At 39.1% G+C, this 17,873-nt stretch overlaps 1 long non-coding RNA gene across 1 annotated transcript; it reads left to right on the top strand.

Annotated features, from left to right (window-relative positions):
- Positions 1-3,425: 3,425 nt before the first annotated feature.
- Positions 3,426-4,026, top strand: LOC115621678. The gene is made up of 2 exons (XR_003995283.1): positions 3,426-3,672; positions 3,742-4,026. It is a non-coding gene; the product is annotated as an uncharacterized LOC115621678 (long non-coding RNA).
- The last annotated feature ends 13,847 nt before the right edge of the window (positions 4,027-17,873 follow it).

The raw sequence follows: 17,873 nt of genomic DNA, 5'->3' as shown, positions 1-17,873 counted from the left end.
TTTAAAACGCGGCATTCGACATAAGGGTTACGAGGATATTTTATGAAAGCCACACACGACGCGTGATATGTGCGCATAAATAAAGCACCCGTGTCTGGGCCTATGCCATGGATTCCTATGTATGCGGCGTATGGCGGCGTAAAAAAGCAGTCACGGCTTTGGCATGTGGCGGGGGCGCATTTAAATTAATCACAGTAAAAGTGAATTGCCCAAAACAATGTAATATCCCGTGCAGGGGCCCGTGGGAATAGCGAGAGCGTCGTCGGCAGGCGACATACTCGTACAAACAAACAGCCAAACAGAAATCTGTAAATGCCCGTCCGAGCCCGCAGCTGAAGCCGAATCGGAAGTCCCAAAAAGAAGCGGGAGCGGGAGCGGGCGCCCATGACGGGTCCAAACCAAAGCTGTCACACATAAATGTGTTTGTGTGTGGATGTGCGTTAGTTCATGCATGCCTGCTTCTGCTCCTGTTCCTGCTCCTGCTCCGGCCTACATGATGTGTGTACATACGGGGGTGCCTGTGTGTGCGTGTGTGTGTGTGTGCGCGTGGTTGCTCAAATTAAAACAAAGTGTCGTGCGTTTGATGAAAATGTAACGCGTTTTGTGCTTTTGCCTTCAACGTTGCCATCACACATAAATGCTAATTGGCTTAAATGTGCGTGTATGTGCGCCTCTGTCTGTGTATATGTGTATGTAAAGCTCTCCCTCTCGCTTCCATCCTAGTCTGTCATTTATGACGGCTTTTACCCCAAAAGCCGGCACAGTCTTTTTTTGCGTTGTGTGGCGAAGCGCTTTCAGGTGTTCAAACATTTTATAGTTTGGTTAATTGTCAAAGCGCGTCGAAAAAAAGGGGTGCGCCGCACACATTTATGACTTAATTATTTAACGGATTTTGTGGTTTCAGTTGGGTGGGCGCTAGTGGTGCTAGTGCGAGTATCGCTGTTGGTTGGAGTGTAAATAACAATGCTGCCAACTAAATTATTAGAAGGACACATATGTAAGTATTGGACTTCATGGAAGCTTCTGGAAGAAGCATTAATACAATTTAAATGCGCTTCAATTGAATATTGGACAAGGATAAACAAACTATTTTACATGTTTAAATGGTAGGGGCTTGTGAACAGGTGTGAAGTTTTGATATGTAGGTCAAATTACTAGACATTGTAAAACTGATTTGAACAATTTAGTAAAACTCTTGTCAGCTGGACTGTTCACAAGGAGTGGTCTATTAAGTTGCAAGTCAACACCATTAAACTAATTATAACTTACTTAATTGGGTGTTTGGTGTTTACTAAGTTTAATTGACTGTAAAGGTCTCACATATTTTTTTTTGACCAGGCTGTGTTTACGAACAGCGTTTTTTGTTACAAACTATTCTATCTTGTAGAAATCGATGGTGTTTACAAATTACTAAGTTCTCAGAATTATCTATCTGAAATATTTATTTGATTCAAGGGATTTGATTCATTTTGAATGTATAACATCAACATTTTAAATTTATTTGTTTACAAATATGTTATATGACATCAATATTTTACATTTATTTTTATACAAATTACTAAGTTACTCAGGATTATCAAGCTGAAATATTTATTTGATTATTCATTTTGATGTACAAGTATAATAAGATCATCAATATTTAGATCAGAAGTTTTATCAAAACAAATTTGTACTTGATTGACTGGAGGGGAGAAGCGTGTGAAAGAGTTATTTTAATCGTTATACAAGTTATCTTTGTATTACTTTATTTTCATCTTTCGACAGTCCTATTTCTCAACAAAAGTAAATACAAATAAAGACATGGCACTGCTTATCCCAGATGAGTCGCCGACGCTACTTGTAGGACTAAACAGCTGATAAAAAGAATAATCTCTCAGTTGGTGTTAGGAACAATAACTGTTGAGTCAGCTCTGGATGATGCAGCGTTTCGGATTATCTGTCGCGGCAGTTAAAAATATGTGTGGTGTTCCAAGACACTCTAATGAATTTCTTGTAAACTACGAGTAGGCTAAGCGCTGGATAAGGTCAGGGGGCGAAAGGTTTTACTGTCAAGGCACTCTTTGTTTCAAGCACCTTTGAGTGACGACTGGCTGCTCATCTTGTTGCTGTTGTTGTTGTTGTTGCTGATCAGCTCTGAAGTCAATTGTCGCTTTATGCTCTGCAGGCTACGTGCCTAGCGGTGCCCACTTCATCAAACTAAAGGTAAATATTGTAGTACCAGCAACGACGGACCATGGGCACTGTGAAGCAGAGAAATGCAAAGGAGGAAAGCACAACGGTAAAGTAAAATGGCTGGGAAATTGAAAACAAGTGAAATAAAGTGATTTGACGTAACATTTGCGCGTACGCGTGCGTTTTTTTTTTTTGTGTGCCTTTGTGCCCACAATTCTATGCCATTTTATGTTTATTTGCCTCCACTCCATTACGACTTTATGCTCTTTAGCAGACAATCAACTTTGTTGCTATGGGGTGCGCCCAAGGGTGCCCAGGGCCCACCACACACCCACACCCACATCGACTCAGAGAGATACTTCGCCAAATGCTAGCTAGGGTGGTGGCTGCTGCAAATGTGCGGACAATGCCCGTGAAAAAAAAAATGCAAATTACAAGTGCGAGCGGAATGAAGCAAATGAATGTGAGAGGTCGTGGGTGCGGAAGCAAGGAGCATTGGACTGGCAAACTGTCGGCATGTTTGAATGAATGAATGAATGAATGATTGCTGTACTGTGCTGTGCTGTGTTGTGGCATGGGAAGTTGTTAAACATTTTTCTTTTTACTTTATTTCTGCATTTCTTTATTTTTGAAAATTTTAAGCAGTCCAATGATAAATCGAAATGTTAGCCCCCCAAAAGCCACGCTGAATGGCAGGCAATAAGAGATGAGCTAAGACTAGGCTGGCGGCGGCCCATGCACTGCATATGCCATAATTTATGCAAATTAATTTAGCAACTAAAGAAAGCAGCACCAAGTAGCTGCCATTTGGGAACATGGGCTCTGAGTTTGTGCCCCTTAGTCGAACTGTGTGGAAACATATTTCACAACAGCGAGACAATTTTCGCCGCAACACAGACACAGACACAGACAGAGACGCTGAAGCACACATTCATGCATTTATATGGTCATACAACTAAGTACATAAATATATAGTGCGCGCCTTAAAGTAGACTCATTTATATGGCTTTATACGGAATTCCAGGCGCTGACATTTATGATGTATTGTTGCATGGTGATATGAATGTACGCATGTGTGTGTGTGTCCATGACGACTGCCACGCATCAGCCGCCTGTCTAGTTGTCTGGCTTTAAAGCCTGTGGCCATATAGCTCAGACATTTACCTGCCCGCTGTCACACAAAACGTACGTACATACTATATATAGGTTCGTATGTATGTATCAAATATGCATAGCGTTAGGGGGCACCAAGTAGGCGGCGGCGCATGTGGCATATTAAATTCATAAAATGTAAATAAAAGCAAACGGCAAGCATTAAATTATTTGGTTTGAGTCAAGGAAAAAAAAAAACAACGAGCAAACAGAAAAAAGTAGGCAGTCAAAATGCCAGAGCAACCAAAAACTAAAGGCAACCCTACCAAGGGAACCAAAGGCAGCAAGGATCCCAAACCGAATCCTCAGCAGGTGGTGCGTGTGCCCCTGGCTACGCAACATGATCGGGTAAGCGAAGCCAAAAAAATTATATGGACAATGCTGATTATTATTAATTCACCACGCTTATATACGCAGATATGGAAAATCATGAAAATGTAGCCAAAGGCCAAATTCGAAATATTTGCTGTCTTTTATTTGAAATTCATTTTCAATACTGCAGCCGAGCTTCACGAAAATGTTTTGTATTTGTTACGAATCGCCTGCCACAGGCCTGAAAGCGCCCCGACCCCCTCCCTACCGCCTACACATAGACTTGATCTAAATACATTAAAATGTAATTAAATTAAATTATAGACTGCGTGCACACAACAAATATTTCTCAAACTAGTACTTTGTAAATACAAATTGCCGTTAAACAAAGTATTTGTGAACGTTTCGCAGACTTTTTGCTGAATAAAGTGCAAAAGGACTGCCCCGATAGCTAGTATATTTCTCTTATACCCAAGCACTCACTGGAAGGATAGCAAGGCGCATGACCGTGGATTAAAGAGAGCGAGAGGAAATTCGCTCTTTGGTCTGTTGGATGTTGTTTTATTTTTTTTATCAACATAAATTTGTTCAGGTTTGCCACACTTGGCAGTAGGCTAATGCTTAAGTAAGTAACGGTCGAGACTAATTTTGTTAGAGAAATTAACAAATGGAGGTGCAGGGTCTTCACAGAAATGATAATGTAAATGATTTCAGTCTTTAAGGCGACTGCTCTTTCTCAAGTAGTGGCAGTGCTCGGCAACTAGAACTTGCGTATTTGCATTGGACTGCCAAGTGTGGTGTCAGCCTCAGGAAACAACAGCAGCAACAGCAAATCGAGCCTGAAGCAGGAATAAGAGTGCCGGCGGGCTGGCAGGCGAACAACAAATAGACGAGCGAATGAACGGGCTACAAAAAAAAGAAGCTTGGGATAGGCCTACTTCTGGCCTCAAGCATCATCAAGTCAATGCAATTTAAACCAAAACAAACTCAAACAGAGCAAGCTGGCAGGCTGGTAGGCTGGCAGGTTGGTCGGCAGCTAACGACAAGAGCGACGTTGACGTCGACGCCGACGTCGGAGTTAACTTGCGCTCGAATGAAATTTTTACTTTCATTCGTAATTGAGTGAAAACGAGGATGTGGCCGATGCTGAACGCGCTTACGAACTGAAATTTCCCTGACAAGAGCGACAACGGAGCGGACACGAAGCTTTTGTGGCTCACGACTCACGAGTCAGCATCGACCACCGACAGGACATTTTGGGCGGCTCGTGCAACCTTTTTGCTAGCCTAGCTGCTCAGTTTCGTATTCGTGTCGGAACGTGACGCTACAACGTGCTCAAGGATACGCAACGACGCTCCATTCTTTGGTCATCCAAAATCTACAGACACAACGACTGGTGTGTGTGCTTATTGTGTGTAGTTGTGCATTGTTGTTGTTATTTTATTGCTGTCGCAATATTGTTGTTATAACACGCTCGGCACTGGTCGCCGTTTAATTTTATTAGCGTGCTACGCGCGTATCGTCGTCGTCGCCCACTTCCTCGTCCTTGGCATCGGCATCGTCCACGTTGCATTATCGCGTTAAAAAATGAAGCGCAAATAACGCACAACAAAAATACAATAAATGAAAAATTAAATATTAATTAATTTTAAATATGCACAAGTGTATGTTTGTTTGCCGTTGAATGTTGATTGAAATGTTAAATAGATATTAAAAATTGATAAAGCAACGCAAACTCGCGCCTTGCCACACCAACAAAAACAAGAACAGCAAGAGCAACAGTAATAACTACAACAACCAGCAGAATACAAACAGGAAAAACAAAATAGTCGACGCCAGGGTTAACACGGCTAAGTTGCCACTGTTACCTCCTGCTTCCTGCGTCCTGCGTCCTGTGCGTCCTTTGGTAGTAGCCGTGTGCGTGTGTATGACTTTATTAAAATTTTAAGCCCGTACATCGAGCGGCAAGGCGAAAGTATAACGCGCGTGTTCAACTTCCCGTTTTTACACATTGTTTGTGTACTTTCATAAAATACATATTTTTGCCAGACGCATTGCTGTTCTTGTTCTCTTGTTGTTGTTCTTGTTGTTGTTGTTGCCAACAGCAATGGCCCCGTGGTTGTTATTGCCATTGTCGTTATCGCGATTAAGTCGGCGAGCGCGTGGTGCGGCCGTAAAAGGAATTCGCCCGCCAGTAAATGAAAATGCAATTTAATTAAATATTTGCATACGACAAATCCTAGCTTAACATATCGCTCAACAAGCCCACACCCGCATATACGTATACCCATATACGTTTATCCCAAGCGGTCGAAGCGACCCGGAGAGCGTGTCAATTTGTTATTGGCCAAGACGCTTGGCTTGGCTGGCTTGTGAAAGCTTACACAAATTTTCAATAAAAATAAAGGCATTACTATTTGAACCTACGATAAATAATAACTGCACGTTCCGTGGCAATGGCTGATGTGGATCGGCATTCAACAGAAGAAGCTGCATTTTAATCACTATTTAATGAAGTGCCCATGTAAGTTGGATAATTATTCATACCGTTTTGTTTGACTCTCTGCCGTTTTTTGTTCGTTTTTGTTCCTTTGTATGTTGTGCATGTCCTGCCAACACCCACCCACCCAAATGCCCGTGCGGCATGAACTTAATTGCAGTTAACAGGAAATTATTTGCAATACCGCTTCACAAATTGCCCAACCGGTTGCCCGACAATTGTTTGCCTTGCTCAAAGAAATCGAAGCCATGCAAATACACGTATGGCCATATTGATCATTCAGTTTCCTTTTCCTTTTTTCCTGCTGCTTCCCATTCCATTCACTGTCAGTTGTGTGTCAAAAGTTATTTAGCGCGGCAAATCAAGTAGAGTAAGCGACAATTGTAGATTGGCATACACCCATCACCTTATCATGGGAGTGAGTGGCTGTGGGTTGGGGACGTGTGCATGAAATGTTTACCTATTGGTATTTCCAAGAACTCAAAACAATTTTATACCAGTGAACCTAATTGTGCGAAGTAAGCTCCAAACAGGAAACAAGCTTCCTATGATTCCTATGTGCAGAGCGTCTAATTTTAGTTGACGCTTATAAATGTCTGCAATTTCGAAGGCATATTTAGTAAATGATTTTTTTTTTATCTAAGCACGCGTATTCGTATGCCTGTTTTCTCAGAATGACTACATCAGAGGACATTTTTAATGAGAGTTATTCGTAGCTTTTGAAAATTTCTTGGAATTTTGTGACAAGTGCGCAGCAAAACACACTTAATAACTGTTTTTGAACATGCATTTATTTATGCAATGATGATAAAATCTGGCAGTTGTATGGTTTAATTAATTAAAAGTGGATCGTCGTATATACTTTATTATAATTCATCAAGCAATTTAATGTGTAACTAAGAACAAGTCTTAGAGTTTTTTCTGAAACTAACAGAAAAGTGATTTAAAAGCAATGAAATTTTGAGAATATGAGGCCACATGAGGTCAATAGAAATCATTTGTTTTTCTTTAATCACACAAGCTATAATTGGTAAAAGGGAAAATAAAACGAGTATGTACAAGTATATACAAATATATTTTACTGGCACAAGTGAGAGATTTTGGTTTGCTATAAGTTAGCCAAGTAAGTAGAAAAAGTGTCTACACAAACAACATACTTGTATATGCAAGAATTTCAGTAAACTTCATGACTTGCCAAAAAAAACATCGGTCTAAGTACTTAGCAGCATCACAAAAAAAAATTCAGTTCCATTTATAGCGAATAATAGCATTAAAAAATACTTAAGATTGTAGAATGGTTTACTTTAGGCGCATTTTCACGATACGAAAATAAAATGCAGTCATTTTGCAATCTGCTCAATAAGCAATTTTCACAATACATCAATCATATCAACTAAAAAAAAAATAAATAAAATGACAAATAGTCAGTAGCAATTAGTTATAGAAATTAATATGAGATGATAAATGTGCACTTTATATGAGATGCCTAATGCCTAATAAGAAAGGGGCACAAATCAAGTGCTTGTAAATCAGTTGCCTGCTTACAGATATCAGTGGCAATATCTTATTGCTCCCTCATGAAGTCTAAGAAAATTTATGAAATTTTGTGGCCAACACAGCAACATTAGATGGTAGCATACATTACATTGCAATGGCAGGGCTCCATTGCAAGAAACCAAAGTGTTTGCCAAGAATCCTGGCCTACAACTACAATATTACTGCATAGCCCATGATTCCGACTGAGAGTGAGCCAACCCATTTATAACTGCATTGCCTAAGCGTTTGGCTCCATGTGGAGTTGAGGAGGCCCCCTCTGCACTCACCTTCGTACACACTTTATAATATTTATGCATGTGCCTGCCAACCGGACCGACACCGATGAGTAGTTCGTGCAGACAACCAGGGCCACATGGTTCAGAATGAAAAAATAACCGTACAGCGCTTAATCTGCTGAAGTGTGTAGTAAGTACTACAGGCGTCGAGCACATTGCCAAAAGTAACACTCGAAGCCTGAAGAGCAGCCTGCCGTGCACTGCACTGCTCTCGGTACAATGGAGGAGCTTGTATGCAGGTATGTGAACGGTAGGCAGCATACAAGGACGGGCCCAGCTGCACCAAGAATTACATTTAAAACTACATATTTTTTTTGGCATTGGGTAAATAAATATACATGCATACATAGTACATAGTACAACAGGCACAGACAGGAGCAAACAAACAAATACAAGCAAACAAGGAGGGGGCGAATAACATACAAACCAGGCGACAGTAACAGCAACAGTTGCCAAAACAACTGCCTTTTGGCTGTACGAGTATGTAGCATTTAATGGACGAAAAACAAAGCGAGTAAAAACAAGTGCAGCCCAGGACAGAGAGGACAATACAGGACACGCATGAAACTACTCAGCCATGAGATGAGATAGAATAAAATGTAAATGGCATATAAAACTTTACGCACAACGTTGCTCGTTTGCATGACACCACGAGGAAGACCACTCTCAACCCCACTTGAGCTTACATTGTGGCATAAATGCTTGAAATTCTGGCCAAAATAACACATAAATATTAGCCTACAACAAGGTCGTAGCAAAGTTGAAGGATTTGGAGAAACGTGAATCAAGATATATTATAGATTTACCTAATTTTGAAAAATATAAAATATACGAATTGTCATTATAATTTATTAATTTCTCAATTTTTTTAAGGCATATAAGTCAGATTTAAATCATTTTAGTTTGGAATTGGTTTTTTGAAGGCCACCGCTCTAGCTATTGGATTTGTTAAAGGTCTTAAAAAATACATTTACTTGAAAAAATATAACTTAAAAATATATTGCTCTCTTTTAATGTAGATGTGGTACTGAATATGCACATTTCGAAAATATAAAACTGTAATATATATATTTTTTTAAATGCTTGTAATTACAGATAAGATTAGGTGGCCCTAACCTAAGTCAAATAAAATGTAGATAATTAGAAGGATATGTGAAGCTGATCTGAATTTAAAACTGTGTTTAGAAGGAATAATATGATAATAATGATAAAATAATAATCACCACCTCAGAAATGTTTCTCTCTATGACTGTTAATACTTTAGCAGTCTGATTAAATGTGCTTTCCTGAATTAGAAGTATTGGTGATACAGAATAAGGAGATGTTGATCAAAAAGATAATTGTGGGTTAGCTTAGTTTGAAACTCACTTCGATTTAGTCTCAGATCTTGCTGAAATTTACCAAACTCATAATTTATTCTTGTCTGCATGCTAAAATGAGTGATAGCGGAGATTTATGTTTGAAAATAAAGTCAAAAATGTGTGTGAGAGGCGTAACACATATTTAGTTATTTTAGAAAATATTTTCCATAACTTTTATTTTAAGTAAAAGATATTTTACACACATATAGACAGAATTTTAATTCCACTGTTATGTATTTTCTTAGAAATCTAGAGGAACATTTTTAATATTCATACAAGTAAAGAAAAACGTCCAATTCACTTTCTGTTTACTTAAAAATTATTCGGAAAAACTATTAAATATTAAAATAATTCAACGGAAAAAGTTAGTCAGCCAGCATTCAAGGACAAAATTATAGCTCATTGGAGCAGCAATTCAACAAACCATTAATATTCAAACGCATTGAATACGTTTTATACCAGGACAGCACAATTGCAACTTTTTTGTAAGATAATGTGAGATATTTACTGGATACGCTTCATCATGATGCTGCAGTATCTTTAAAATGCTAGATGAATGTGTAAATATGTAGTCGTTGTGTGCCATTGTGCACTTTATTTTTCTTGTTTGTGTTTAGATGTTTACGCAGCGAGCTTCACATTTTGGACAGTGTATCATAACAAGGCCAACAGAGCCGGGTGGTTGATGGTTGACGGCTGGCATATGCGTGCATAAACCCCTAGAATCAGGAGCTTCAGTAGGACCAGTGGCACCACCAGCAGCAATAGCAGCAACAGCAGCTGCACAAATTGATCCATGGCTTGGCATTTTAACTGGTTTCTATTTCTTGCTCGTAAAAAACTTGCTTCCACAAACAATGGACGCGCTCTCTGAACTCTTGTTGAACTGATGGTAGAACTGTTGGAAATGTTTTGCAGGCAGCGCACTGGGGGCCCGACTTGAGCTATTGCCCGATGCCCGATGCCCTGTGCCGTTTGTTTTGCTTATTCCTATTTGTTGCTTGCTTACAGTTGTCAAAATTTATTACAGTTGCTGAGTAAAAAAAAAAAAATAAATGAAAAGTTTGTATGCGAGTTGCAGCAACTTTTTGCTACGTTTTGCTCACGTTTTTGAGCGTCTTTTTTTTGTTTTTGTACTAAGGCCTTTTGTCGTAAAGCTTTAACACATAAAAATGTTATTGTCCGATAGTTGTAGCTTATGCTGATTTGTGGTGACCTACAAAAGTTGCACGTTTACTTGGTCTTTCAGTTTTCCCGCCGCAAGTGAAAATGACAGCAAGTTTTATGCTTTTAAGACCAATTTAAACATTGGTCCGACAAGTGTACAAGTATTTCATCATCTGGAATAGTATTAGGTGTATTATAGACAAAATTAATGTTTGGCTCATAAAATCTTGGCTTAAGTAGGCAAACATTTACATTAGACAAACTATTTACATTTATGTAAGTATAAGAAACAAGTGTTTGTGTTCTTTGCGAAATCATTTTAAGCCATTTTACTTGATTCTTTATATTGCGAATAGAGTTTAATTGAGCTTTTTTTTATCAAGTATTCATTATCAAGTGGCATAAATTATTCATTGTATAAAGCATTGGTTTTCAAAAATTCGTATAGGTGTAGAGTTTTTTATATGTGTATGCCCCAGAAGTTACATCTGAAATACATAAAAGTAATGCGAATAAAGGAAACCTTTTTAACAAACTTATCAAATATTCTTGCCTGTCGCTGAAAATTAAAAAAGGTTCGCGATATATCAACTGAGTACCTAGATTACATCTTCTGCGGTTTTTAGCAAAGCTCGCACGTCAAACTGTTGAATTAGGAAGCCTTCAGTCCAAATAATGACATGAAGCAATACCTGCTTCTTCTCGGCTATAATTAGAGATATGGGAGAACAAGAACGAAGGGAACAGCTAGAAGTTAAAATGATTGTTCGAAAAAGCGCTGAGCTGACTGATACAAGTATAAAAGAGAAATTAAACTGCGTTCCTACATTACTTTAAAGACAAGGCTCACAATTTCCGACAGATACTGCATTTGACTGCAGAGTAATTAATTAAATGGAATAGTTGTGATCATATCCTTAATTTGGCAGAAAAGCGGTAATTACAGTTTAACTAATTTTGTACCCATTTCAGATATTTTAATCCTCAACGATCCCCTCAAGCTGACGTGTGTTCTGCCTATGTCAATAAAGTACAGTCCGCCAACACACAGGCACATTCTATATTAGTCGTGCAAAGTTTTCTTGGTTTGCTTAAAGTTTTAACTGCTATCTGTTGTCTATCAGCAAATTTGATGCGATTCTGTTTACCTATTTTAATGAGAACGAAAAATGCTTTTACAGGGAGCGCAAACATAAAAAGGCGAAAGCGAAGGGAACCCCGGTCGAAAAACCGAAAAACCAAAAACCAGGTCAAAGCAAACAAAATGAAATAGACGGAAATTTATGCAAAACTCGAAAAACGTACGAAAAAGTACGAAGGGATACATATACTATAGTACATATGTACAATTTGTTTGTAGGCAGGCGGCACGGAGTCGACACGGCACGAAAAGTGTGAATATACGACAACATGTGTGAGTGTGTGTGTGTGTGAAAATAGCGTGTATTGTATCAAATTTAAATGCACAACAGTAAAATAATGAATTCTTTTGTTTGTGTTTGTTCCCTGCTGCCTGTTACAGTTACTTTTGTTGTTCCTAGGCGTTCTGGGCGAAGCAAAACAAAACAAAATAATGCATACAGGCCAGGCCAAGCCAGGCCACACACATCATAGGAAGAAAAATGCGATATACTATACAAAAAAAAAAAAATAATAACAACAACAAAAATGGTTAAAACTGAGATGAAAAGGCCAGATGGAAATTAAGCATATATGGAAATTAATGTGTGCACAATGCAAACTTTTTGCTGGCTGCCTTTATCCGAGCACGACAGCGAAAATTTACTGAAATATACAAAAATGTAGTTACCATGATCCAAATAGTGTATAAATAATGTATTACCTACTCGTATTGTGTAATGCGCCTTTTAGCACATGTCCAGTTCTCTGAAGAAGACTCCTCCAGGTAGACAGTTGATGGCCTGTGGCCGAAGTAAAATTGCATTTGTCGAGCGATAATTAAACTTGCCTTTGTTAAGCGTATTTTGTGTTGAATGCAATTAAATTTGTATGTACCTTACTGACGGCTTACAATGAATCAGCACACATAAATACATGTACATACAATGTGAAAGAAGTGGCATAATCCGAAAAAATAAAGTTATTGCGTTTTAATTTAATTTTTACTTCAAGCCAGAGGCGTCAGCTGTGTATTCACAATGATAAGTCAATATCGGATGAAAATGTTTCTCAATTGACTTGAGTCAATTGCAACAATAAACTCACTAAATTGTTACAGCTAAATAATTTGATAAATTATGTTCAACAAATATTCACTCCTTTTTAAATTGGTGTTTGAAATGCTTGAAAAGCATATTACTTTCATTTTTGTCGGTTGAAAAGGTGAAATAAATTGCATTTAATTTTTGAGTAAATTTATTTCTTTGTTATTTAATATGTCTATGTTATGTAATTAGTTAGCACAAACGATGGTATTTTGTGAAATATTTGCCTTCATCCATTGAATAGAAATATCACGAATTTAGGAATTCAGATCTTTGTGGCTAGATCTATTTCACAATCAAAGCAACTAATATAGAGAGTTAGACTGTTTTCCATAAATATTATTCTTCTCCCACAAGAATTTGTGTAAGGCACTGAGCAAACGATAACAAATCATGGCGCCAACAGAAAACAAATGGCTTCTTTACCTTACTCCATCGTTACCCTTCGCACACAGTCGAATTGAGCAACACTAATGGATTTTCATAGTTACCAACATATCATTGCCTGCTTAATACACAACCACAAATTGGCATGCTTTTTGCCCTTTAACATTTTTATTTTTAGTGGCACTCAAAGCTACCACAAAACTGCACACAAAACACAACACTCCAGCAGGCACCTACACAAATTTGCAGCGCAAATAAAAGTAAAAGCAAATAATGCACAGCAAACATTTCATTTAAACAATCAACGTCAATGATCTGTAAACAGCAATGAAAGGGTTTTTACAGCACATCGTATGGCAGACAACAACATCAACATCAACAGACAGTCAGCCAGCCAGCGCGACAGCGAGACAGACAGACAAGCAGAGAGACAGACAGTCCTCACAGACAGCGGACACACTAGTGAGCAACATTTCGGGGGCAAACAAAAGGCGTACACATGCATATATCATACAAAGGAACAGCCAGAAAGATATTGAGGCCCACACAACATTGTGCAGCGCATAAACACACACTTTAAAAACACATCAAGCATACGGTTATCTCTTATACACTTCCGTATTTTTGTTTGCGAGAGAGACTGTGTGTCGGTGGGGGGTGTGCTGGGAGCAAGGCACATTCCAGAAGATGGTGTGGGGCCGGTGTTAGGCTGTAGGACGTGGGGCTTGGGTTGAGTTGTATGCAGCGAGAAATCCACAAACCGTGAAAATGTTTTATTCAACAGCAAAAAACCAAACTAAATAGAACAGAAAAATGTGAGTCTACGGGCAGTATCCAAAAGTACAGCCCACACACACAAACACAACAGACACATAAACAACCCAAAGTGAAGTCTCACCTGCCCGCCCACAATAAAAAAGCTTTGCGCGTTTTTAGCGCGCATTACATTTTACCCAGCCATACACACACAGATACAAACTATGTATAAGATGCTCTGCTTATTTAAAGTAAAGTCTGCTTACGTTGGCCAACTTTAGTTCAGTTATTTATTTAAATCGTTTCGGCATCTTAAAACAAGTGTTTAAAACGAAAAGAAACAAATATTGAAATTTAAGGTATATGTGAAGTCTCTTCATTTTCTTTTTTAGACACTTCTTATCAAGTATAAATCGTACGTAATGGAATTACACATCTTTTAGATTACATAAAATCTGGAGCTGTAAGGAGCAGTACATAGTTGTCATTTGTTGTGAGCAGGAGGCTGTCAGTTTACCTGACGACGCTAAATACTTTGCGGTTTCAATTTTAGCCGAATAGGCGGCCCCAATATCTGCTAGTGATGCTGCTGGAATGGGAAGTTTGCATTTCTCAATATGAAAGGCTATAATGTTCTAGCTCCATCAGTTTTTAGATGTATAAATCCGGTATTGAATGTGCTTGAAAAATTACATCGTTCCCCTCACATCAAAAAACACGACTATTCGATTTCTTACATTCTTATAAATTAGCGTGAGTACAAAAAAGACTGGGTTTTCACGTTTCATAGGCTCCACTGTGTAAGTGGATGAGATTGTGTGCAAATTGTGACTAAACTAAAAATAAATAAGCTAAAAGCTGTGCCAAAGGCTGTGCGTCTTTCCTAGATGTTAAGCGACAGCAGACGATTGCGGAGCTTCAAATTAAAGTGCCATCCTCTTGGCGCACATAAAAAAGAGACGACATGCTGAAATATTTATGCTAATTATATGTTAGCAGCAATGCTGGTGTTTTGTGCCACATTTTAAGTCAGAACAATTTTTGCTCAGATATATTACCAAGTACCAATTTGGCCTTAACTTGCCGCACTGAGCCTGTCTCAAGGCTGTTCAGTTGAGAGAAGGTGATTTGAGATGCTAAGCGAAATGCTTTCAGCAAGCTTGCTAAATCAAATTAATTTTGCTTCATTAAGCCAAACGCCGTGCGCAACAACAACAACAACAGTAATGGCAGCTGCGAGAAAGCTTTGGAAGTCAGTCAGTCAAGCAGGCACACACACACACACACACACACACACACACCCACACACATGAGCTCTCACGTTTTGTTGTCTACAAGTATGTATGTAGGTTTGTGTGCGCATGTAAAAGTGCACAAAATTGACAAACAAGTTTTTGGGCGCTTTCTTAACACTAAGGTACACTCCTCCACACACCCATCCAAATGTTTACAAACACCACTTAGACACAGACGAAGACGAGACCGAAGTCCGTGCGTCTGCCTTATGACTACATCAGAATGCTCAAGTAATTATTAAGTGCTGCTCTTTGCGGTGCGCCCGTTGCAGCCTCAAAGGAGCCCACCCAGAGCTCTTGCTTTTTTGCGGCTGCCTCGATATGCAATATGTTCAAGATGAATGTGTGTGTAAGGGTCTCTGCATGCGGTGTGTGTGTGTGCTCAGAACTTATGGAATTTTCTGTACACGCAGGAAAAATACTTTAGCTCAACGAAAAGTTTATCCAATATTCGTTATTAACGAACAAAGTAATACTATCTTAAAATGCATTAATAGTGGGAAATGTAAAAACTTAGTAAATGTTTTAAATGGTATTTGAAGAGTAACAGATGGAGTCAAATTCTCTCAAGAACTTAAATCAACTTTCCTTCAATATCTTTTGAAATGGAACCATTTCCATATACCTTTACTTCTGCAAGTCTTGGCATAAGAAACGTGCACTTGTAGTCAGCACTTATAAAAAAACTGGATCGACGAGAATAATTAAATGAAATAAACCGCCTTAAGCAAAACTTTGTGGCATTGTTGCCTTCTAAAACATTTTTAAAAACCTTTAATATATTATTACAGTAGCAGAATGGGAGTTATTCGAGGAAGGAGACGGAAGCTCATTCTAATCAATCTCGCTTCTAATCAAATGGAATCAAATGAATTGGCTCAGTGTATGTATACGAAATATTTTAAGAGCAAAAGTCGCTGGGTAAAGTGCTAGCCAGCTAGCCATATTGTCAACAAACTTGAAGGATTATCAAAGTCAACAAACCAAGATAACTTGGCCAACTTTTCTACTCTGTTATGCCTGTCTGCCTTCGTGTGCACTCGTAGCATATGAGTGGGTGTGCAGATCTATAGATATTTTGCTACACATATCAAACTAGGAATAAACTATTTAAATATGCATTTACTATATTGCAAACATTTGCCTTGGCCAAATTAAATTCTGCCTAAGCATTTGGGCTTAATAACTGAGGCATGTGCAATTATTATTGAAACTCTTAGCTCTTGGTTCGGCCCTGTTTCTGCTATTCCAGTAATTTCATTTGGGCCGTACGCTGCAAATATTCCTGCGGTCATTTGTGCAAAATTTAAATTTAATTTTGTTAATTTATTTGAGGCCATAAATTGGCAGTAAAGACATGCGACACACATACACACACACGCATTCACAAACTGACACAACACATGTACAGTCATTTTAAAAATGTGTGTGTGTGTGTGTGCATGCCAGGCGGCCAAACGTTGGCAAAATTAGTGCTCGTTTTAATTGAGTTTGTTAATATTTCAGTAATGGCCAACAGCAAAGCGAACTCTACAATCATCGGTCGACAGGCGGCAGTCGGTGTCGGGCCAAATGGTTAGACGGTGGCAGCTGCCAGCCAATTTTACAACTACACCAAATGCACGTCAATGTTATACTCGTATGCTTACATGTGTCTGTTGTGTGTGTGTGTGTGTGTATACTTGTATGCGTGTGTGTGTGCGTGTGCAAAACTAATTAACTAGTTTTGAATTCCATTCATTTCATTTGGCTATTCGCTGGTTCGTTAGTTTGTACGTTTGTCGCACTTCTTTGTTTTTTAATATTTCTGATTAATTTCCAACCATAAATATTTATGTCGTTAAATTATGCATCCTTTGGCCAATTGCCATGTGGCATTTAGCCTGGCAGCTACAACAAAAACAGTAACATTAACTATAAAGGCAAGGGAATGTGCCAAGCTGGCAAAGGCAGCCCTTTAATGTTTCCGGGTCAGTCACAGCAGTCACTTCCCCTTGAGCTCGTTGGCGCTTTTGTTTGTCAGCATAGACGATGATGATGACGGCGATACCGGCAGACAGGGAGACAGAGAGACAGACATTGCGACTGACAGACAGAAAGGCAGCAAGTGCCGGCGGCTGTGCTTTTTGCACTGGACGGTAGACAAAAAGTCTCTGGCTCAGTCGTCCGTTGTTGTGCACTTGAGCGACTGAGCTGCAGCTGAATCGGCGTTGGTAACACCTTCAACTATACCAACAGGATCAGCTTTCGCAGCTGACACTGCCATCGTCGGTTGACAAATAAGCACAAGCAGCCATTACAGCGGCACCCACTCGCTCTCCCGCCCGAGTGTCTGTGTGCATATTTTCCATGCAGACAAATTGAGCAGGACATTGAATTGTCAGCAGGCTGGCAGACAGGCAGTCAGGCAACGAGCTCTGGCTACGCATAGCCTTGACAACCAGCATTGCCACCCTTTATACCTCCGACCATTCGTTGGGCGCCATTCATGGACAAGCGTGCAGTTGCTTGATTATATTGTTGACGTTGATGTTGATGAAGCATGATTTGGATTTTCATTTTTATTGCATTATACTTAAAAACTATTAGCGTCTGGCGGCAACTGCTGCGTACTTGCAACGTGACTGCATTAAGGCGAACTATGACTATACTGATTCAATTTCTGCGTGCAGACCATTAAGTGATTTACGCGATTAGTTGACTGTTAGTCTTAG

This window comes from Scaptodrosophila lebanonensis, unplaced genomic scaffold (assembly GCF_003285725.1).
Source record: "Scaptodrosophila lebanonensis strain 11010-0011.00,11010-0021.00 unplaced genomic scaffold, SlebRS2 tig00000024-arrow-pilon, whole genome shotgun sequence".
Lineage (NCBI taxonomy): Eukaryota > Metazoa > Arthropoda > Insecta > Diptera > Drosophilidae > Scaptodrosophila > Scaptodrosophila lebanonensis.
Note: the sequence above shows the minus strand (reverse complement) of the source record. Positions and strands in the feature narration are given on the sequence as shown.